A 23,462-nucleotide genomic window follows, 5' to 3' on the forward strand; every position below is an offset into this window, starting at 1 on the left:
ACACTCGGGGAGGATCTAGTCTCCTGTCCTCACCTCACCATTCCTCAGGTGCCCCCATAAGAATCAGGTACAATCTAACCTGTCACACTTAAATCTCACTAATCTTTAGCTCCTGGATGGGGAAAATGAGTGGGTGAGTATAAATTTTTATCTGAATATTATTTTCATGGAAGAACAATTTACAGGTATTTTTTAACTTCTTTGAATAAATTTCCCATATAATCCTCACACTTAATATGATTATCCTATTTGTATGCCTGTATCATTTCTGTATCTGAAGTTAGGAATTGACTATGTATCAATTACAAGTGGGTTTACACCTGGAGAACGCCTATCTGACAGAATGCAATCCAACTGGTTGGGCCATTAGGGAGAGTAATACGTCCAGAGTAATCTCCCACCTTCCTGAGAAATTTCCTGGGATGCTACAAACAACTTTTGACTCATGGCTGCTTTGACACTGCAGGGTCATGTGATCATGTCACCTGGTACTGGACTCCATGATAGAATACCAGTATTTTTCTGGGGGTGGGGGGGGACCACACTGGAAAACAAAGGGTTCCTTCCATATTTAAGGCCAAGGAGTGACTTCATCAGTCTTCATTCTCCACTGAATCCCCACCCAGGATGATTGCTGGAAACATCTAAGAAACAAAGACAAAGGAGGTTGGGGGAGAGAAGGACTGAGCTTAGGCTGGGAAAGTGTCTGGTCTGTGAAAGAAATACCTAAAGTTTTAAGATGCAAGCAAGAGCAGCTTGCCTTCAAGAACCTCTGCAATTTGTTTAAAACAACAGTTAAGGTGAGAAATTACTACTTGTAACTAGTTTCTTTAGTATATTAAGCTTAGCTTGTGTGTTTGTTTTATTTACTCAGTAATGTGCTTTGATCTGTTTGCTAACCCTTATAATCACTTAAAATCTATCTTTTGTAGTTTAATAAACTTGTTTTTGTTTTCTCTAAAACCAGAGAACTGGGGGGCAAAAAGCTGTGCATTTCTTCTTCCACATTGAAGGAGGGAAAACATTTTATGAGCTTACATTGTATAGTTCTCTGTGAAACGCAAGACAGTACAATTTGGGGTTTACACTCCAGGGTGTGTGTGCACTTGAGTGCTGGGCAATTCCCTGAATCCTCCCATGCAGAATTCATTTCCGTATCTGTGTCTTTATGCAGCTGGGTGTTTCCCTAACTGTGTGTGTACTGGAGGATGCTTGAGGGCCTGGCTCAACAGGACAGTAAGGGAGCCAATGCTGGTGGAACAGGTGGGCTCAGTGGTACCCCAGTACATCATGTGGCACCCTGTGTGTGTGTGTGCGCATGCGGGAAACCTGTCACAGTCTGCATAAGTAAAGAAAAATAGCACAATGCAGTCAGTCACATAAGTCTTTCTAAGGAACCAAATGGCACGCCCAAATTATAAAATCAAAAGACGAAGGGAAGAGTCAATAAAACTAAATGATACAATAGGTCACCTCCAGAAGAGGAAAAGGTTTTGCTGAGAACAGAAACATGACTTCTAAGCAAAACACGTTTTAATACGTAAGAGGAATAAAATAACTCCAAGCCAATCAATATAAGATCATACAGATAATTCTTTAACAAATAACAGGATTGAAGATAGGTGCTTTTGAAAATTTTACCTCAGTGAGCACATGGCCCATTTTTAGAAGTGATTTATGCACTTGGGTCCAGATTTTTTAAAGATGGGTAGGCACTGATGCACTCAAAATTGCAAAGTGATTTAGATGGCTAAATTCTATTTTCAAACATGACATAGGCACTTAGGAGCCTAAGTCTCAGTGAAAAAGATATGTTTAGTCATACAAGTTATTGAGCTCAATACAGGGTAACTGGTGAAATGTAATGGCCTGTGAAACACAGGAGATTAGATTAAGTGATCTAATGGGCCATTTTGGCTTTAAAAATCTATGAATCTAAGAAAGTACAAAGTCTGTATCAGATGGGAGAGTGCCACCAACTGATTCACCATTAGGTGCTGCAGACAATGGTAATAAGTGTTCCTTTCTTGGAGTTGATCAGTAAACAGGGCCAAGCCCCAAGTTAGCCTGGACTGGGTGTGCAAACAGTACTGATGCTGTACTCTCCCATGTGTGTCACTAGGACTTCTGAGGGCATATCCCAAAATTCTTTGTGCTGCAGTAAAATGAGTTGTTCGATCATTTCCCCCTAGTGAATTGTGGGAGAATTTGTCCTTCTGGGCACAAAGGGAAATTGTGGAATATCACTGGAGGACTATCAACACTGGAATGATTTAGCCTGTGTCCTCAGTGCTAAACGGGTGGATTACCAGCCCAAATGAAAGCTACACTCAGGTTTTAGCCTACAGCCTCAAATAAGCCAGCTAGCCCAGGCTGAAAGAGTTATTAAAAGTGGGTGAGTGAGTTTTGTGTGTGTGTGTGTGTGTGTGTGTGTGTGTGTGTGTTGGGGGAAGGAAGGGGATTGAGGTAACAGGAGTAAAGTGCCCAAGTTAACTCCACAGTGAAGACACACCCTAAACACTGACCGAGCCTTTCCTTGCTTAGTTTAAGTGATCACAACATAAGGTGTTACAATTTGTGCTAGCTATGGAGTAAAATGTAGTGTTGTACCTAGTACAATAAAGTTAAGAATTCTAGGATCATCCTAGTATTTAAAATACCAGCTCACTTCAGAAAAGGGTAAATGGTAAATTCTGAATACTGTTGAATCCTGCTGGTTTTTGGCCTCAAACCCCCAAACTTCAGCAAAATAGAGAACACTCACACTCACACTCTGACATGTTCTGGAGTGTGAACTTTGCAAGAATGCAGATCAAGCACGTCAGTCTTGCTGGACTAATGCCTACAAAATTCATGGCGTAAATAGAGAACAAGTTAATTGCTCCAACTGCACCTGGATCTAAACAGACAGAGGAGGAATACATCAGAAAAACCTGTATCCAATGCAGTGATTTTCTCAAAGCCGTCTAGGGGGACTTTGATGCACATTTTCCATTAATGTGTTTAAAATTAATGAGAGATGAGTCTAAATCCCTGAGACTGTTTTGAAAATCTCCGTCAAGAGTTGATCAGCTAAACTCTCATGTCATCCACATCTGCCTAGTCAAGTTCTGTTGGCATGAAATTTGGTTGTCTGGAGAAAGATCAAGATGTGAGGATCTCCATTATTAAGATTTCACTGAAACACAATGAATTAGATATAGGTTTATTTGATGTTAAAGGATGGCTGCAATTACTGTCTATCTGGGGGAATGGGGAGATTTGGGGGTTAAGTGAAAAAATAATTTACACTTTGCTGGAAGCAGGTGGGTCCATATTTGGACTTTTCAAGTTTTTGTGTATTAGGATGTGCTAGAGGCTAGATTTTCATAGTACAGGTAGTAGACTGTGGCAGTTTGTGCCACCCCCCACCCCCAAAAAAGGCTGGATCTGGCAACATCTAAGTGCCAGTTATTTGTGTTTTGCTTTGCTCATGCAGAAGAATGTGTTTGAAGTTTCTGATCGTGTAGGATCCAGAAGATGTACTATTGGTTCTGATTGGCCAATATCCTCCAGATTGTACAAAGACTGTGGAATTTGGTGAACTGAAATTAAAAATGAGGGATGCAAGTAACAGGTATATTTTCCTGGTGCTATTGGGTGGAGATGCACCAGGGTCAATTTTTTTTCCACTAATGCAAGATACAGTGGCACTTGTGGTCTATTAATATCGTACTGTACACTTTGGGTTGTGGGCAAAAATTGGTTTTTATGGTGCTTTTTTTGTCTACATCAGAATCGTGTGTGTGTGTGTGTGTGTGTGTAGTAGGAATGGCTAAATTTATTCTCTATTCATGCCATGGAATTTGAGGTGCGAGGGCCAAAAATTGGACAGCTCAGGCAGGATACCTGGGTCAGATCCATTTTGTGTGTGTGTGTGTGTGTCTGTCTGTCTGTCTGTCTCGCTTATGCTCCAGGTTGCCTGCAGATCCAGCTCTTTACCTTTTCCTGGTCTCCTTTAATCTCTACCTTCTCTAGTTTCCCATTGTCACCTAAGCACAGGAATTCAAAAATTCCAGCAACAACCCCCTTCATCCAGCCCCGCCTCTAATCAACCTGGGATTTAATAACATACTATAAGATTGATAGAAAGTTGGCTAGATTGTCGGGTAGTGATCAATGGCTCCATGTCTAGTTGGCAGCCAGTATCAAGTGGAGTGCCCCAAGGTTTGGTCCTCGGGCCGGTTTTGTTCAATATCTTCATTAATGATCTGGAGGATGGTGTGGATTGCACCCTCAGCAAGTTTGCAGATGACACTAAACTGGGAGGAGAGGTAGATACGCTGGAGGGTAGGGATAGGATACAGAGGGACCTAGACAAATTAGAGGATTGGGCCAAAAGAAATCTGATGAGGTTCAACAAGGACAAATGCTGAGTCCTGCACTTAGGATGGAAGAATTGCATGCACCACTACAGACTAGGGACCAAATGGCTCGGCAGCAGTTCTGCAGAAAAGGACCTAGGGGTTACAGTGGACGAGAAGCTGGATATGAGTCAACAGTGTGCCCTTGTTGCCAAGAAGGCCAATGGCATTTTGGGATGTATAAGTAGAGGCATTGCCAGCAGATCGAGGGACGTGATTGTGCTCCTCTATTTGACGTTGGTGAGGCCTCATCTGGAGTACTGTGTCCAGTTTTGGGCCCCACACTACAAGAAGGATGTGGAAAAATTAGAAAGCATCCAGCAGAGGGCAACAAAAATGATTAGGGGACTGGAACACATGACTTATGAGGAGAGGCTGAGGGAACTGGGATTGTTTAGTCTGCGGAAGAGAAAAATGAGGGGGGATTTGATAGCTGCTTTCAATTACTTGAAAGGGGGTTCCAAAGAGGATGGATCTAGACTGTTCTCAGTGGTAGCAGATGACAGAACAAGGAGTAATGGTCTCAAGTTGCAGTGAGAGAGGTTTAGGTTGGATATTAGGAAAAACTTTTTCACTAGGAGGGTGGTGAAGCACTGGAATGGGTTACCTAGGGAGGTGGTGGAATCTCCTTCCTTAGAGGTTTTTAAGGTCAGGCTTGACAAAGCCCGGGCTGGGATGATTTAGTTGGGGATTGGTCCTGCTTTGAGCAGGGGGTTGGAGGAGATGACCTCCTGAGGTCCCTTCCAACCCTGCTATTGTATGACACTGGGGTTGGGGAGGAGAGGGCAGATTGAATGAAACTGTCAGAGCAGACAGGAAAGCCCCGGACCGATGGCGGCTGCCCCCTCTTGCTACATGCTGTATGGGTACGGCCCGGCTTCTGACTTCGCCGCTGTCTCAAGGGTTAAGGGGAGGGGATAGCATGCCCTAACGGGAGCGCTTTGGTGGGATCTCCAGAGAGAGAGAGAGGCTGCATCCCCATAACTCCCTCCCTCGCTTCGCGTCGATGTTCATTTCTGCAGCTGGCACAGGAGGGTGAGCTGCTCCTCCCTGATTGTTATCTGAGCGGTGCCCTCCTTGGCCAGGAAAGGCTGCAAGCCTGAGGCTGTGTCAGTCAGGGGGCAAAGCGGGGAAACTCTGATCGCCGCTGGGAGCTCATCTGCGTGCCTCTGCTCCGCGGGGTTACTGGTGAGTCGGGGGGCTTCTCGCTGGGACATGCCAAAGTTCCCCTGGTTTTAAGGTCAGCTGCGTGGCGGGTTCTGATTTGCATTTAGGGCGCCCTTCAAACCCACCGCCGCAGTCTGTCAGCACCCGGCGCCACGTGACTGAGCTTGCCCCTGGGCTGAGCTGTTTGGAGTCGTGGGTTTGTTTTGTTGTTAAATACTTTGATTCTTCCCAGTCTTGCACGCGGGGCGCTGACCGCCCCCGCCGGTGATTTCCAGGCAAACCCATATGGTTTAGGCGCTGTGGCTCACAAGGGGGGATGCCCTGGCGGCTCCCAGCTCGGGAGCGGCTCGCTCCTGCCGAGCGTGGCGCGCTGGGTTCCTTGCCGGGCAGGTTTGTGAAGGGCCCGCTGAAGAAAAGTCTCCCCGCGGGGCAAGTGTTGAAGTCCGGCGCAGGTGCGGCTCTCCGCGCCCGGGATGGACACGGGGAGCAATTAGAGCAGGAACTGAGCTGCTCCGGAGCCGCGGGGGGGGGGGGGCAGATCCTTCCTTCCCTAGCCTGGAAGGGAGGCAGGTAAGTGCTGGGAAGGAGCCCAGGGCGGTTGTGTTGCCTGTTGGTGCGGCCCCAGATCGCCTTGTGCTACGGGATAATTTACACCGGGGGAGAGGACCTGATTCCCCCGCAACGCCGATCAGATGCTTTCCGCGGATCCTGAAAGGACGGAGAAGGAGCGCGGAGCCGCGCACTCTTCTGTTTACGGCCAGCCACATGCGCTTTCTGTTTGATCCTTTTCATTCGCGTCTGCAAAAATCCCACCAACTCGGCTGCCAGGGTTATTCTGTGGCATTTGCGGGAATGATTCTCTTGGCTCTAAAACGTGCCCACGGACAGCTCCCGCCTCAGGTTGAAAGAACATTTTAAGATTATCGCAAGTCTACATCAGGCTGACTGTGAGCAGAGACTGTATTTCGACTCCAACTTCCCACAGGCCCTTAAGAGTAGAAAAATGGCACCGCAGGTTTGTAGTCCGAATTGTTTCTTTCTTCAAAACAATCAATATCTTAAGCAGATCCATTGCGTGACAAAGTGCTCTAAGGATGTATGTTACGTTCCCCCTAGTTACCGTTTTAAAAAAAAAATCTCTAAGCTGTCATAAATGGGTGCGGCTCTTGGGTCCAAAGCATACCCAGGAAATCAATAAATGCGTGTGTGGAAATTGAGAGCACAGGAAACAATGGTTTCAAAGAAAGTGTTACAGTTTACTGGGGGGGGGGGGGGGGAGGAATACTACGTTCCTCTTCATGTAGAGTTAAAAACATATATTTTATTCACCTAATGGCTCAGACCCTCTATCCTTTCACTAAAAAGTGGATTTTCCAGACAACTGATTATTGCCTAAATCCATCATGGTTCTCACATCATTGAATCAAAAGATTGTAACACTTATTACCATCCTTTCGGCAGCAGTTAGGTTCTAGCACACATGTAGTCTGGGTTCATGTAATTAAAAATTCTTTTGAAAGGTCACATGAAAAAAGTTACCCTTCAAGTGGTGGGGAAGGGTGGCTCAGTTGGTTCTAAAATAGGGCTGATGGCCCAGTGTTTAGGGGGTTAGTTAGGGATTTTGAAGACCTGGGTTTAAGGCACCCTAGACTTTCTGGGTGACTTTGGGCAAGTCACTTACTTGAAGTCTTTTTGTGCTTCAGTGCCTCGTCAGTAAAGTAGGGCTAGCAGTCTTTTCCTATCTGAGGAAGGGGTGCTGTGAGGTTCTTTTCATTAAAGGTTTTGAGGTGCTCAGATATTATATTAATAAGGGGCATAAGTACCTTAGATTACTTCTCAATCAGATATAATAACAAATTTCCCCATGCAAAAATGGTCAAAAGTGCTCCAAAGCTATTGTGTTCTAATCCTTTTACCAAATTTAGTTTTGAAATTTAGTCATTTTTCAGTTGTTTAAATATGGGAAAGTAAACAATAAGTATTATTTGTTCTGCTTTATTGGAATATAATACAATAACATTAATTAAAATAAATCTCTGAACAGTAAATTTGATCCTGAAAGTCCAGAACTATTGTGTCATGAACAATGATGCTATATAGATTAAATCAACATGCATTTTTAATGCAAACAGTGGGTTAAAATATATCTTAAAATTTCATCTATCTGTGACTGAAAGAGATTTTTTTATATCTTGGTCTATTGACCAAGTCAAAAATTTCCTCTCCTTTCTAAAGGTAACAAAGTAACTGCAGTTAGAGAAACTTTCCCTGGATCCATTATGATGGTTCCCCCCGCAAATGTTTTTTTTTTTTTTTTTTAAAAAAAAAAAGCAAAACACCGCCACACTGGCTTCTGGAGAGAAAAAGGACTAAAAACATGCAAAATCCATTGATTCCTTTGGCCACCTAACATGAAACTGGTATGTAAATGAGCTACAATACACTGTACTGTATAGCCAGTATCTACAGACACATTCAGTTCCCATAGATTTATTTTAAAATCTAATAATAAAAATAATAGATCTTAGAATTACCAAGAAGGTTTTAACTCTTACAGATGGTCAGGAACTTTTCAACAAAATTATTTTTTGTCAGCAATACTGATTTGTGCAACTTTTTCACTACAACTTTTTGTGAAAACATCTCTGTTCTGATGAGAAGGTTTCTCAGCTCTACGATTGAAATTCTGGTAAAAAGCGGGGGGGGCAGCTCCTACTCACCTGGGAAACACACATTTGAGTCCTGTTCCAAATGAACCTGAGTATGGACTTAAACCTGGATCTCCTACATCCTAGATGTGTGACTTAATCACTGGGCTATTAAGTATCTATCTCTTTGGTGTGAGTGGTTGTTTTTGTGAAAAATTTCAAAAGGTCTAGGTTTCATTCCAAGGCAGAATGAAAGATGTCGAAACCTCAAAATTTTCATGAAACAGAATTTTTATTTTCCAGCCATCCCTACTAACTCAATTTTCAGTCTGTAGACTATGCTAATTGTTCCAACAGAGACTAAAATCCCTTTTGGGTTTGCAGTGTCAGTGTAGGAACTAGGAGTATGAAGATATGTGTATTGACTTGTTTGTGTCTTCAAAGCTTTTTGCTGCTAACAAAAAAAAAATCTTGATAAAGTATTTGAGCAGATCAGAAATCCTGAAAACAGAAATAAAATAAGGAATATTTCTTGCTTACTTCTATTCATTGCAGGTACCTTTGGGATCAAGCTGATCCAGTTTTTTTTTTTCATTTGAATTGCTAATATTCCTTTTGAAATGGTGAAATAATTCACTACAGTGTCTGTCTATATTTTGATGTTTATGAAATGCTGCATCATAGCTGATGAAAGCTCCTTAAAAAAAACCCTACATTAAAGCATTCCTAGAAAGATGCAAGTAATTTCCAAAAAACAATCCTTTAGCGCACCATAAGAGTGAAAGTTTTAATCTTATGCTTTCTATTCCCTGTAGATTGGAATACACATACCAATCCATTTTAATTAAGTTTAATCATGTCACAGCAGTTACAAGTTCATGCAGGTTATGCTGTTTCACACCAATGTGCTATAAAAACAGAAATGATATTTAAGAAATCTAGACAAACTCAAAGAAAGATATTGATGTGAACCATAGAATCCAGAGATAGAAAAGACCTATTAGGTCATCTAGTTATCTGCCTATTAGTACAAAAATGTCCCCTATTGTTCATTTATTGATAGACTAATATAATTATCTATTTCAAACAAGATTTGAACCCCCATATTTGGTTAATGAATCATTCATGAGCAAGTCTGCCTTCCATAAATGTTTGTGCTCAGGGATCAGTTAGAAAAAGCAAAGATATATGTATTCTTGTAATCTCTACCCACAAGAGATACTTCTCATAGTAGATGGTGGAGATGTTCAAAATATTATTATGCATGCTTTCTGTGCTCTTTGGGCATGGCTTGCCCTCAGTGGGACCCAAATACAACCAGGGACTCTGCAGGTCTCTCTGAGTTTGGCTTCTCCTTGATGGGACTCAATGGCCCTGTTTGGCTCCTCTTGGCTCCTTGGATATGAATCCTTGATGGGAGGTTACTGTCTTTTGCCATCTCCATCCACCCTCAGTTCTCTCACCCATAACACAATGAGCTGTCACAGAATAGATTGTGAAGATCTTCCTAACTTGAAGCTTTTTCAGCATGCGCCTCCCTCTTTTTTTTACATGATTTGAGGAACAGTAAAATAGTTAATGTTAATTTTTGAAGTATTAGTATTGGGCAACTGAGTTAGCATCCATTGAAATGAATAGGGCAGGTCACACCTCTTAGACTTACTGTTTCAGTTTTTGCAAATGTAGGCCGAGGTCTTGGCATCAGTGAGGTTCAGGTCACATTTATGAGGCTCTCTCAGCTACACATTTTCTTTTTTTTAAAAAGTAAGCTTAGATTCTGGAGAACAAGAAGGTGGCATGAAAGAAATGCAGGCATACCTAATTGCCAGGTACTAACCCATTCTGGCCCTATATGTGTTATTCAAAAGTACATAGTTGTGTTCAGTGATTTTCATCCTACAGAATATTTATGAACTGATTGCCTCTACTGTTTGGTGTTCAACACCGATGTTTTGTGAATGGTCGTCTAAATCACATGGTGGTATTCTATTCCCTGGATGATTAAAACCCTTGATACGGGAGACCAACACCAAACACACAAAAATAAACAAACAAAACCCTTCCAGCACAAATATTTGGATAAATGAACATTTGTGCTAAAATTTGTGAAACTGCTTGAATTTGTATTTTCATGAGTATGTGGTAGTTTGCAATGCAAATTTGGACAACTAATCAAATGACCCTCCAAGGATCATAGCAAACAAGACATGACTATTTGTGAAAATTTTCACAAATCAATTTGCTTACTAAAAACAGTTGGTCAAATAATGTTTGGTACAGTCTAGCTTTAAACAGATGAAGCAACCTCTCTGGAAGATTACTCAGCAAGCTAATAGCTTTCTTTCAAAAATCTTTCCTGTTTAAGTTTTCCTTTTGTTAATTTCATCCCATCGCTCCTAGTTATACTACAATTTTTTTTATTATGTTTTCCAATCTTCCCTTCCTTCGAGTTCACAGTCATCAAAGATTTGCAGGTTTTGGTTATGTCTCCTCTCCCCAGTAGTCCTCTTAGCACTCCAGTTTACCAGACTTATATTAACAATGAGATTCCCAGAAATGAACACCACATTCCAGATGCAGATGTACCACAGACTCTCAGAGGGGGGCCTGTTACTTACTTGATTTGATACTTCTATGTATGGGGGCCAAAGTTGGACTAACTTTTTTGTTATCTCTTGTTTACTGTGGTCACAAAGTCAACATACATCAACAGTTATTGCTCAGTGTTATTTATGAGAACGTAACATTTCCCTATATTTTGAATAGGAAATAACTGTGGTATCTCATTTGCCACTGTGTAATAACTACAGATAAATGTTGACTTTTAAAAGGTAATCCTTTTTATTTGGTCTCTACTATCATCATTTCCTTTATCATTACTGCCTTCCATACTTCCCCCTCCGAGTCAATACTTGTGTTTTGGGAGTTTTTTTTGCAGATGTATCAGCTTTGAAAGCTGAATCTCATTTTGCAACACTGGAATTATCATTTGAAGTATGGATAATACATAATTCTGAATAAGCATGCTTTAAATAACATTAAGATTTCTGTCATGATAATTGTAGTTAATAAAATAATAATACTTGGTTAGTCATCTTGCTGTAAGAATAATATATAAATAAAAACTAAATGTTTCCCCTGTCATACTGCTTAAATATGGATATATAGTATTATAGTAAAATGAAACAATGAATTCACGCTGCTCCTGACTCTTTTGGGTAATGCTGATCACTAATTTGGCTCCTGAACCACTGAGGTGTGAGTACCACTGGGATAGTAAGTTCATTTGCTAATTTCTTTAATATAGTAGAATACATATCATCTGAAATTGCCCTCTGAGTGAGAGAGAGAGATATGAAAAATAATTTACTATAGAGCAGAGGCTAATTTTTTTAAAATATGGATCTGCACCAAAAGTGCATTAAGCAACACACAACCATTTGTTCTGTTTCACCTTCTTGTACTTAAATAGCTGTAGCCAACACTTTCCCCCCCCCCCCTCGTTTTTAACTAGTTGGATCTTCTGTCAGTTGTCTGGTCTGGAAAATACGTAGTACAGTAAGATACTCTGCATTCACTACTTAGAAGAAGATATCAAAGAAGCAAGTCCATGTTTTTACGAACTAAAGCAGATATATGACTTCCTTTTAAATCAAGCATGAATGACTCTAAAAATGCATACATCAAGAACAGATTCTGAAAATGGAACTCTAGCAGACTGATGCTAGCAAAGACATGTGAGTTCACCATCAATCAGGGTTTTTCCAACTAGCTTGTCAAAGATGGTGAGTGCTGAGCATATGCCAAAGAAATGTCTTTGGATATGAGATTATAATGTGTATATACTACAGATCTTTCCTTGATGATCTCATGGACACTTGTAATTCAGTACCAGATCATGCTACAAAGACAGAGCCCACAGCAGGGGGTGGAATGTTGCTGCCTTAGAAGAATCCCAGGGAAGAAATCATGGCTCAGGGATCCACAATTCTCTCTCTGTTCCTCCCTTAAACCAGTGGGACCGATTTGCTGCTTACCTGTGCCAATAGCAAATCTCTGCCTGCTCTGTATCCCATCTCTGCTGGCTAGTGTATTGGGGATGCAGAGCCAAGGTACCACTCCTTCCCTTCCCACTTCTTGCCCATCTGCTCCAGGATTGAGGGGAGAGGAATAATGGGTGCATAGCATCCGGTTTTGCCTAAGCATCCAAATCCAAGTCTGCATGGTGACATAAAGGGGTAATTTATGCCACCATATAGCCCTGCTAGAGTGCTATATCATTTTACATTATTTGTGAATTCAAATCACTTAGCATTGTTGATGTGATGGAATTTATTGGCTAAGATAAGGAACTGCATAATGAAAATGAAAATGTGTACGATTTGAAATCCAAGAGAAAGTAAATCTTAGTTTCCATGCTGGGAACATTAGGTTCTGCCTGTAGTGGAACCCTTGGATGTGAATGAGTTTGAGACGGAGATGTAAATGTTTGCTGTGTCATAATGATAGTTCAGAAAAGGAAACCACTTATATGCTTGTAAGAAAGGTTTAATTTGGAATATATGCGTATGAGTATATTTATATACATTACAGAGAATACCTGATGATGTGGTACTGAATGAATTTGCAATGACCATATTGCTTAAAAGGGATAAAGTCATGATTGAGTTATGCAGCTGATACTAAATGAGTGCCAATGAAATCTTCATACCACACCATCATGAAATTCACGTCTCTACATGGAGCCAATACACCATTTAAATCCCTCTTAAGCCCTCTTTGCTATCAGTATTATTCATATCCTGTGGCAGGAAAATACGGCCTGCGGATATTTAGGATTTCTTCACTAAATTATATCAGATAGAATTGCAGCCTTTAGCAGCTGTGAGATATTTCATCCTAATTAATAAGTGATTTTTAATATTGCTGTATGATCCAGGAAAGGTGAACATTAAACATGATCCTATAATTATAATCTTCGTCCTTTGCAACAATCTAGCTTTGGTTCTTTAGCAATATGTGCTGTGCTGTGCATATATTATAAGCAATTAGTAAGTACAGGTAACAAGGCTAAAACTTATAGTCCTTACTCAGCTAAAACTCCTATTGACGTCAATGTGAGTTTCCATTGAATAGGAATTGGGGATTAGGTCCGTAACTATTTGGAGAATTTAAAATGTATGTTGTTGTGGAAAGGATTCCTATGTCCAGTGACTGCTCAAGTAGTTTAGAGCTGAGCAGGCAAGGCAGCAGGAGAAAGGGGGAAAAATATGTCTAGAAATTGGGCTTTTGCTTGGGCATGCACCTTTGAAAATAGCGTTTGGAACTCAGCTGGGGTTTCCTCAGTGGTACACAGTAAAGGCTGGTTATTGCCTGGCAATATCTGAGAGATGTATTTATGTTCCTTAGGGCTTAATCAGTTCTGAAACAGCTTTGTACTGAGCTGGCAGATGATATGATCAGATTTTAAAGAATCTTATAGTAGTTCATTTTCATCCAGGATATAGCTGGTATGCTGAGGGCTTCTCTGCTTTGTCTACACTTAAGTCAATGTAAGTTAGACAACTTAAGTTCTGTAATTTACATAAACATACTGCAGTGTCTACACCGTGCTATGCGGCGGGAAATGCATTCCCGTCTACATAGCTTCTGCCTCTCATTGAGCTGGATTACTGAAGTCAACAGAGTGCTCTCACATCAATTTATCGTGTCTTCACCAGACCCACTAAATTCACCATGCTAAATCAATTGCAGCAGCACTGATTTAGCCTGAAGTGAAGACAAGCCCTAAGCTAAATGATTTTGGAGCTGCCTTATAAACCTTCTGTTCCATTCTGGCTGGAGGAACAGCTTGGGGTTGAGGAATGAAACACACACTGATTATTGCTGTAAATAGTACTGAATTTCTAACACCAATTCTTCCAACAACTAATATCTGACATATGGTGAAAGTCCTATTTGGTGGAAGAAATGCAACAAAAAATAAGATGAGCATCTCCCAACACTGTTGCTGTTTGGCTTTTAAATCACTTTCTGTAAACCCTCAAACAGGAATTAATTTTTGTTACTTGTATTTATTTTATTCCTAGTGCCAACTATAATGTATGTTCTCATTTTGAAAGCTATTTTTATCTGTGCAATTAATTTTGGGCACAATTATAAGACTTAGATCTCAACATGTTCACTCCCACAAATCAGGTAGGCTGATAAAGCCTCTAATATTTTCTTTCAGTTAATACAGTACAAAACTATACCTGTAAAATTAGAGGCTAAATTGAAGCATAATTAAAAACATAGCATGTAATATTAGAAAGCCATTCAGTGCAGTGGCTAGAGTGAATAAGAGCAAGGACCACCTAGGTTCTATTCCTGGTTCATTATTTGGCCTTGGACAACTAGTCACTTATTCAGCCATCTTGTCCCATATCCAAATAACTCTCAGGTAGGGGGATGGAGGACATTGGTCCTTCTTGTGAGTTACTGTACATAAATGTACTGTACTTGTGCCTGCAAATCTGAGGATGGGTGTATTTAAATAAATTCAGATAAACAAAATAATATTTTGTTGCACCACATTTTAGGTTTTGGATCTGTTAAATAAAAGAACCAAAAATAATTGTAACCAAAAGAAATTGTCATCTGTAATTTGCAGGTACTACTCAGATTAAGCCTGCCCACTCCTCTCTCACCCGGTCCTACATATAGATTCAACATCTACAGAAGTTGAGATGGCACCCTAGTTTAGCTATTTATTGCAACTCCAGGAGCCCTGGCTGGACCTTGGAACATAACTCCATTCCTGAAGCAGAGTCTCGGGATGATGACTAGAGTCCACAATCCTGGAACTCGGACTCTCCCATTACCAATTTTTTCTCTGTAAAACATGATGGACTTTTCTCCAGAGAAGATCCAGTTTCCTGGAGTATAAATTTAGTGCTAGTCCTCTGAAAAATTGCTGTCATACCACTAGATTACAACTGGCAGATGTGGTTGAAATATAAAAAATGAGGGGAGGGATTCTTTCTCTCTAGAGTAAATGAAGATAGATGATAGAACTTTTAATAATATTTGACATTGAACTTTTATATTGCCGTAGCACCTAGGTATCTCAACGAGGTGGGGCCCCATTGTGCTAGAAAGACACTTTACAAAGAGTTAGTAAATGACAGCCCCAGCTCCATAGAGTTTACTGTGATGTTTTCCAGGGGCATCCAGAGTTATGATGCACCTTGTTACCATCTGTCCTTAGCATGAAGGAGCCTTGTATGTACCCTTAGTTTGGGTCAGCTTCCCAACTCTACCAGCCATAGGCAACACAAGCACTTTCCTCTAGGCCTGGTAGGGCCTGCTGCCTCTCTACAGGTTAGTGATTGGAACACCCCAGCTCTAGCGCCTGGATCTCCCCTGATCCACTAGATACTTTCAGTATTCACCGATTTGCTGCTCACAAAGAAGCAGTACACCCCAGCTTACTAGCTTCACCTCAGATCACCGCTTTGCTTAACACACAGCACTTGGGTGTGTTTACAATGAAATAAAAATACATTTATTTAACAAAGTGCAGAGACTCAAGTAATGGCAAGTAGAAGTACTGGAAACAAATGATTACATATAAAATATCATAACATGCATTTTAGAGTCTAAACTTAATTAACAAGGTATTCTCATGTCTTGTAGAGTATTGCCCATCCCAAATCGTTGCAGTGCTTTACAGCCAGGTTGGCTGTGACCCTCCTTTCATGACATCTGCACGCTGTCAGCTTGCCTCCTAGGCGAAGGGTTTTGTGTATTTCCTTGCACTCTAGAATATGCTAGAACAATAATTTGTAATTTATTCATGAACAGGACATCCTCCTGTTGTGTGTTTCATCCTATACATTTTCTCTGTTGTAGATTTCAGTCTTTCATTCTGCCCTGGCTTAGTATGCAAATAAACCTCCATTGAGAGGCATACAATACACAGATGAACAGACAGGGAAATCGGTATCTGCTACCTCCTGCCTGAAAGGAACATTTCTGAGGTATGTCACCTCCTGGTGATCTGCCTTAACTCTAAGGCCTTAAGAGGATAGGTTTTAGCATCCATAAATAACTCCTTAAATATTATCTGCACATACATTTTGCAATGATTATGATAACCAGTGGGCTACTGGCTCTCTGTAGAGACCTCAAATGCCTACTTTTGGTGAAGGATTATGCATATATCTGACCCAGGGATCCCTGTAAAACCCCATGTACCCCTTGTGCCCTCTGCCATTTGGCATGAAGGGGTCTCTGGGTCACATTCACTAATATAAATTATATTAAATATGGGTTTGTTTGTGTGATATCAATTGTGCATTTACTGTACCGGCAGTGTTTAAGCTATCACAATCGTATACTGTAAACTATAGCCTCTGTTAGAGTAAGAGTTTTCCTGAAGGCAAGATGCAGTGTTAGGAAAATGTGAAGGTTTCATACAAATATTTTTTGCTGAAGTGTTAGCACAATCAAATATTTACATTTGATGTTCAGAAATGAAAAGTTAATCCTATCACTTCCCCCATCATCAGGCATAGGCTATAATAGGATATTATCTAGGTTTTAAAGAAGGGACTCCGGCACAAGGTTAGTGGTTTTTTAATTTCCGACAAGTGGGTTTTTTTGTTTGTTTGTTTTTCTCTGCGAAGAGCAAATTTTTAAAATTCAGTAAGAGCAGCTTTCATGTTCTTTGTTCTTTATTCTTAACACAGTCTTTAAATGGCTTCTCAGGAGAGCTCGAGTATAGTGAAAGCTCATACTAATGAAGTTCCCAGAGAAAGTATAGTTTTTCACTAATCACAATTAGGATTTAAGGCTGCTTCCATGAAGAGTGATTACTTTTATTATGGATGTGGTCACACTTTTGTGAACATCAGGCAAAAGCTCTTCTCTGTATTGTGAAATTGCTGGAGTGCCCAGGGGCTTCTAGGCAAGTAATTGAAGTAATCCATGTGTTCTCCAAGTGGTATAATAAAGCTTTTGCATTAGTAAGCAGGTGCTGCTTTCATCCACCCCCTTCTTCCTCCCATCGTTAGCTTGAAAATTCTCAGGGCAAGTCTACACTACAAAATTAAGTCAACCTAAATTACGCTGACCATCACAGTAATTAATTTGCTTTTGCATATCCTCACTATGATCCTGGCAGTGCACATCCTCACTAGGAGTGCTTGCACTGATTTAACTGTCAGTGTGGGCATTGTGGGACTGGTTCTGAAAGGCATCAACAATCAATGTAAGCAATGCAGTGTCTACACTGACACTGTGTCAACCTAACTTCATCGACTTAAGTGCTACGCCTCTCGTGGAGGTGGAGTGGGTGAGTTACATCAGTGGGAGTGACATTTTAGTGTAGACTTTTACAGAGTTAGATTGATGTAAGCTGCCATACATCAAGCTAACTGTAGTGTAGACCAGGCCTCACTCATGGCTGTTTGCCTTAAAGGGGTTTAGAAGTTTAAAAGAATTTGAAGGTGAGGCTTTGTTCTGTATACATTACAGGAATATTCATTTCTTTACCTTAGACTCATCATTTGTGTGTGGGAAAAGTCAGAATTCTGAAAGAAAGTGAATTTAATAAAAAAAACAACAATACACATCTCTCAGTTACTATGGGAATGTTCTTGTATTGATGTGGGCTGCAGGCTATTCATCTGAATTATGAAGAATCTTAACACTGGATCAGGACAAAATCAAACATTTCATTGAATATGCTGTGTATGATGGGGTGACTATCCCTCACTCAGGGCCAGCTCTAGGCACCAGCAAACCAAGCATGTGCTTCGGGCGGCACTCTGGCCCCTTCCGCTTGGGGCAGCAAAAAACCTAGAGCTGGCCCTGCCCACACTTACCCAGATGGGCCAATTAACCCAATAAGCAGGGTTGGTTAAGGAGGCTCAGCTGGGCTGGAATAGGCAGGGCCTATAAAGCCCAGGAGCTGAAAGGAGAAGGGGGCTGCTGGAAAAAAGCAGACATTTCCAGGAGAAAGAGAGGAGTGAGTGGAGACTGCAGATGACAGTCACTCCCTGGGAAGAGGGAGGAGGCTTTGGGGAACTGGTAGGCCCAGGAAGACAAGGGGAACCAGCAGTAGGAAGAACCCAGGGTTAGAGCAGTGAAGCCAGAGAAAGAAGGCCCAGATTGCTGAGCTGAGAGTCCCTGGGCTGGAATCTGGAGAAGAGGGTGGGCCCAGGTTCCCCTACCAGCTAGTGGGCGAGTGGCACAGAGGCAGTGAGAAGAAAGAGTGTCTATGAGTACTGAGGAGCTAAACCCCCTGCAGGAGGGGGGACACAAACAGTGATGGGGCTGGGGGGTCGACCCTTTAAGAGTATGCTGTGATTCCTGAGGCTGTGGGAGGAGCTACAGGCAGACAGAGTGATGGTGTGCCAACAGTGGAAGGGCAGTGTCAGCCTCAAGCTAATCCCCAGAGTACCAGGAAGAGGCACCAGTCTGGTGGTGAGTGGTGCATCCCGTGACACTATGTCTCTAAGAAAAGAATTTAATTAGAAGTAGCTAACTTTTCTGTTCCGATACATCTTAATTGTTATAAAAAGGACAGTTTACATATTCTATATAATTCATATCCATTAGTGCAGGGGTAGGCAACCTATGGCACACGTGCCAAAGGCGGCACTCGAGCTGATTTTCAGTGGCCCTCACACTGCCCGGGTGCTGGCCACCAGACTGGGGGGCTCTGCATTTTAATTTAATTTTAAATGAAGCTTCTTAAATATTTTTAAAACCTTATTTGCTTTACATACAACAATAGTTTAGCTATATATTATAGACTTGTAGAAAGAGTCCTTCTAAGAATGTTAAAATGTATTACTGGCACACAAAACCTTAAATTAGAGTGACTAAATGAAAACTTGGCACACCGCTTGTGAAAGGTTGCCGACCCCTGTATTAGTGACTTGATTCTCCCCCCGCTTCCCCCAGAATTGCCAAGATCTATAAAGCTCCTATAACTTAAATGGAGGATGTGAGTGATCAGCATCTCTGAGGATTAGCCCATATGTGTTATAACATCTATGCCCATCCATCATATAAAGTAGTGATCTAAGTCAGTCCATCTCAAAAAAGATATATTGGAATTGGAAAAGGTTCAGAAAAGGGCAACAAAAATGATTAGGGGTATGGAACTGCTGCCGTATGTAAAGAGATTGAAAAGTCCCAGTCTTATTAGCTTGGAAAAGAGACAATTAATGGGGGATATGTTAGAGGTCTATCAAATCATGACTGGTGTGGAGAAAGTAAATAAGGAAGTGTTATTTACTCCTTCTCATAACACAAGAAATAGGGGGTCACCAAATGAAATGAATAGGTAGCAGGTTTAAAGCAAACAAAAGGAAGCATTTTTTCACACAACACAAAGTCAACCTATGGAACTCCTTGCCAGAGGATGTTGTGAAGGCCAAGACTATAACAGGGTTAAAAAAAACTAGATACATTCATGTAGGATAGGTCCATCAATGGCTATTAGCTAGGGTGGGCAGCAATGATGTCCCTAGCCTCTGTTTGATGATTACCTGTTCTGTTCATTCCCTCTGGGGCACCTGGCATTGGCCACTGTAGGAAGACCGGATACCTGACTAGATGGATTTTTGGTCTGACCCAGTATGGCCATTCTTATGTTCTTAGGAACTGAATGATAAACTTTTAACAATGGCAGCTGAGTCAGGAAAGTCTGTTTCTCTTCTACAATCTCCCTATATTAATTAAACAAATTATCTTAGTGAGAGAAGGTAAGGTAATGAGGTGAGTCAACATTGCTAGATTAGAGCTTGGTGAGTGTAATATATGAATTCTGTGCTTCTTATCTGAATAATGGCCTCTATATGCTTCCTTGCTCAGATGAATCATCTGTGTCTCAGTACAGGGTAGAAAGGGTTACGGGATCCTTTTACCATCTGAAGCAATTATCTTGCTTTCTTGTTCTTTAGATGCTGATTTACTTGTCACATAGAGCATGTATTTCTGTGATTGGAGTTCTATCTTATAGTGTGAGTGTGAGTTAGAGAGGAAAAAAAATCAGGGTTTTGTTTAAAACCCTGAAAAGCTGAGAATTCTGTTCTTGTCTCACCCCATCGAGACTAGGTATTGCAGCTCTCTTGAGATCAAATTTTGATCTGATTTGTGCCTAGGAGGCCTGATCCAAAGCCCAATGATGTCGATAGAAAGACTCCCATTGACTTAAATGGGTGTTGGATCAGATCTGTGAAAAATGGGCGCAGGTAGAACAGCAAAGGAACGCATATCCCAAAGGGCACCTGTAACCAGACTTCTTGCCTCTTTGATGTTTTAGCTCCCCTCAGGCTCACACTATGTCAGCTCCCTCATAATTTCCTGATCTTTGATCAAGTGGCCAAATAGTAACTTTGCTCCTGGTCTGTTAAGGTCAGAAGTCAAGCGGGGTACTTCTGGGGGATGCCTACTGGCAGTTGTCCTCAATGGAAGAGCATATGCAACCAGTTCCAATTACCTTAAACAAAAGCAAAACAAATGTAACCCTTCTGCCCATCAGAGTTGGCAGCAACAAGGGCTGGGTTCAGAATCTAGAGGTTCCATTCCAATAACACCATGCCGGCTTGAGCCCATACCCAGTGACCTGGGACAAATACATACCACTCCCCTGGGTGCCTCTAAGAGGCAATACTTCCCTCTCTCAAGCACAGAATCTGAGAGTAGCAAAAGCCTCTTAATAACAGAGAGAAAACAACACGGCATTATGTTGAGGAAACACCACAAACATGATTCGTAACACAAACCATGAACCAAAAGACCCACCCCAAGCAGATTGGGCCATGTCCTTCCCTTTTGGTTCTTGAGTCCAGCAACCCAAAAGTTACCCAAAGTCCCAGAAGTCCAGCAACCCTAAAATTCAAAAGTTCATCTGCAGAGTTTACCTCCCAGCCTGGTTGGAAAAGGGGGGAGGTATGGGGCACCTTACATACTCCGCTGCTCGTGTCGATGGCCAACTGCCCTGCCTCTCCATGGGGGTCTGCTGCAGCCTTCACCGTGAGCTGCTCTACTCTGCCAGCCACCCCAAGAGCTGCTCCTCTCCAGCAGACATCCTGCTAGTCGCTCATCAATATATCTTCAGGTCCCCCATTTAACAGCACTCAGTGATTTTAGCTCTTAGTAATTTTAGCTCTTCTAGTGATTTCAGCTCATAGTGGGGGAGCCTCAGTATTGGCACACCATTGGGCCAAAGTGAAATCAGGTCAACAGCCTGTAACCAGACTCCTAATGGAATCAAAATCAGCTCTGATGTTATATGGCAGAGGGGTGAGGAGGGTGAAATTGGTGTTTGACCAATACCCATACCACCAGGTACAAATACCTGTCCCCAACCTCTCTCAATTCACTGGGTTTTGGAACCCATGTCCCTTGCCTAGCGAGTGCTACTTAGTTGAGGGCGAGTCCCTCCATCATAAAATTCCCAGTACAATTCTACTGTCCTTGAGTCACATAACCACGATAACAACACTTTATTCATTCTGCCCCAATAACAAAGAGACTGGGGATCCCACAGCAGCCAAAGTGACCGGTTGGGCAAGCAATCCCGTCATGCTAGGCAGGCTGGGTGTGCCCATGTAAACGAGATCAGCCCCGAAGTCTTTTTCCACAACTCACCACCAGATGTCAGGGTAGAGCTCATCCTGATGCTGCTTACATGTATTTGTCCTGGGGTAGACTACAAAGAGAAAACTATCAAATGACAATTGGAAGTAAACACATCTGGTCAGATATGATAACAAAAATAGGACAGAGCCTTTGTTACAAAGTAGAGAGTGATTCTTTACAGCATTGTGAAGTAAAGTTCCGTACCTGAAGGCTTTTGGGCCTTGTCCCAGCTTGTTAACTCTGAGTTTCAGCATCCCTCTGAAAGTCTGTGTGTCATATCACTCCCCTCACTGAGCCATAGCCCAGCAAGGAACTCTGTATCTTGTCATCCTCCCCTCTTTTCTCTTTCCTTTAATCTCTAAAATGGACTGTCCAATCTACATACCTTTTATATTTGAGGGTCTCTAGTGGCTATAAAAGTCCTACACAGTAATGCTATAACATAGCCCTGTTTTTTTTTCTCATTATTTCTGCCCCTGTTGATATTTTGCTTGCTTTCTGACTTACATTTCCTAAAAAGGGTTTCCCCATTTCCAGCAAAGGTGTATAATTGAACAGGAGGTGTCTGTACAGTGGTTCACATAATGTGCTATTAGTCTCTTTTTGAAAGAATGCTCCATTATCATGCCAATGGAATTAACTCTAATTTTAATATAGTTATCATGTATAGTAATGTATAAAACAGTATTAATTTCCTCAAGTTTATCTTGTAAGTACTGGACAAGTCACAATGTCAACCTAGAGCACAGTTCTTAGTGGACAGCAAAATACTAACCATCTGGCTGCCATTTTGAAAAATACACTCAAGTATAGAATGGCAGAATAAATAGTGGATGTCATTTTCCTTGTGATTTTCAGGCCAGAACTAGAATGGCACAAAAGGACACGACCTGGTCCACATCATTTAAAAAATGTGGCCCTTGAAGCTGTTTTTCTCATTTTCCCCATCTATAAAATGGAGTTGGTCATGCTTACCTTCTTCATTCACAAAAGGGTAATGAAGATTAATGAGTTAGACTGTAAAGCTCTTTGAAGACTTAAAAACACTATTTAAGTGCTAATTATTATTATTAAATAAAAACTAAGGACCATCCACTAGATTCAACCTATGCATAAATCTCCCTTCAACATTAATGGAAGTTATATTCTGATAGCATAGCATTTAGGGACTATGCAAATGTATAATGGTATAATAGATCTTAGTATATAAAGTCTTAAGTACATTAAAAAAAAAAGCAAAAAACATTAAAGAGCATCCATTGGGCATTGCAAGTCAAGGCCCCTATCCTGCAAATTGGTCCACATTGTTGGACTCCTGTGCACTTAGGCATGATTGGGGCTTAAGTGCTTGATCCTTCTGTGCTGTGAGTGCCCTCAAATGCCATTGACTTAACTGGGGATGGAGATTGTTCACAGAATGATGCCCTAAGGAAACACTTGGAGAGAACATGAGTTAGGATTGATTCCGCCCTCCCCCCCCCCCAACCCTTGGAATTGAATTAGATTCTCTTACATATGAAAAGACAAAAATAGTGGATGATGAGTCTGTCCAACCAATTTCTATATTGTGTTGATTTATTGTGTATGGAACCATTACTCTTCA

Source organism: Dermochelys coriacea, chromosome 3 (assembly GCF_009764565.3).
Source record: "Dermochelys coriacea isolate rDerCor1 chromosome 3, rDerCor1.pri.v4, whole genome shotgun sequence".
Taxonomy (NCBI): domain Eukaryota; kingdom Metazoa; phylum Chordata; order Testudines; family Dermochelyidae; genus Dermochelys; species Dermochelys coriacea.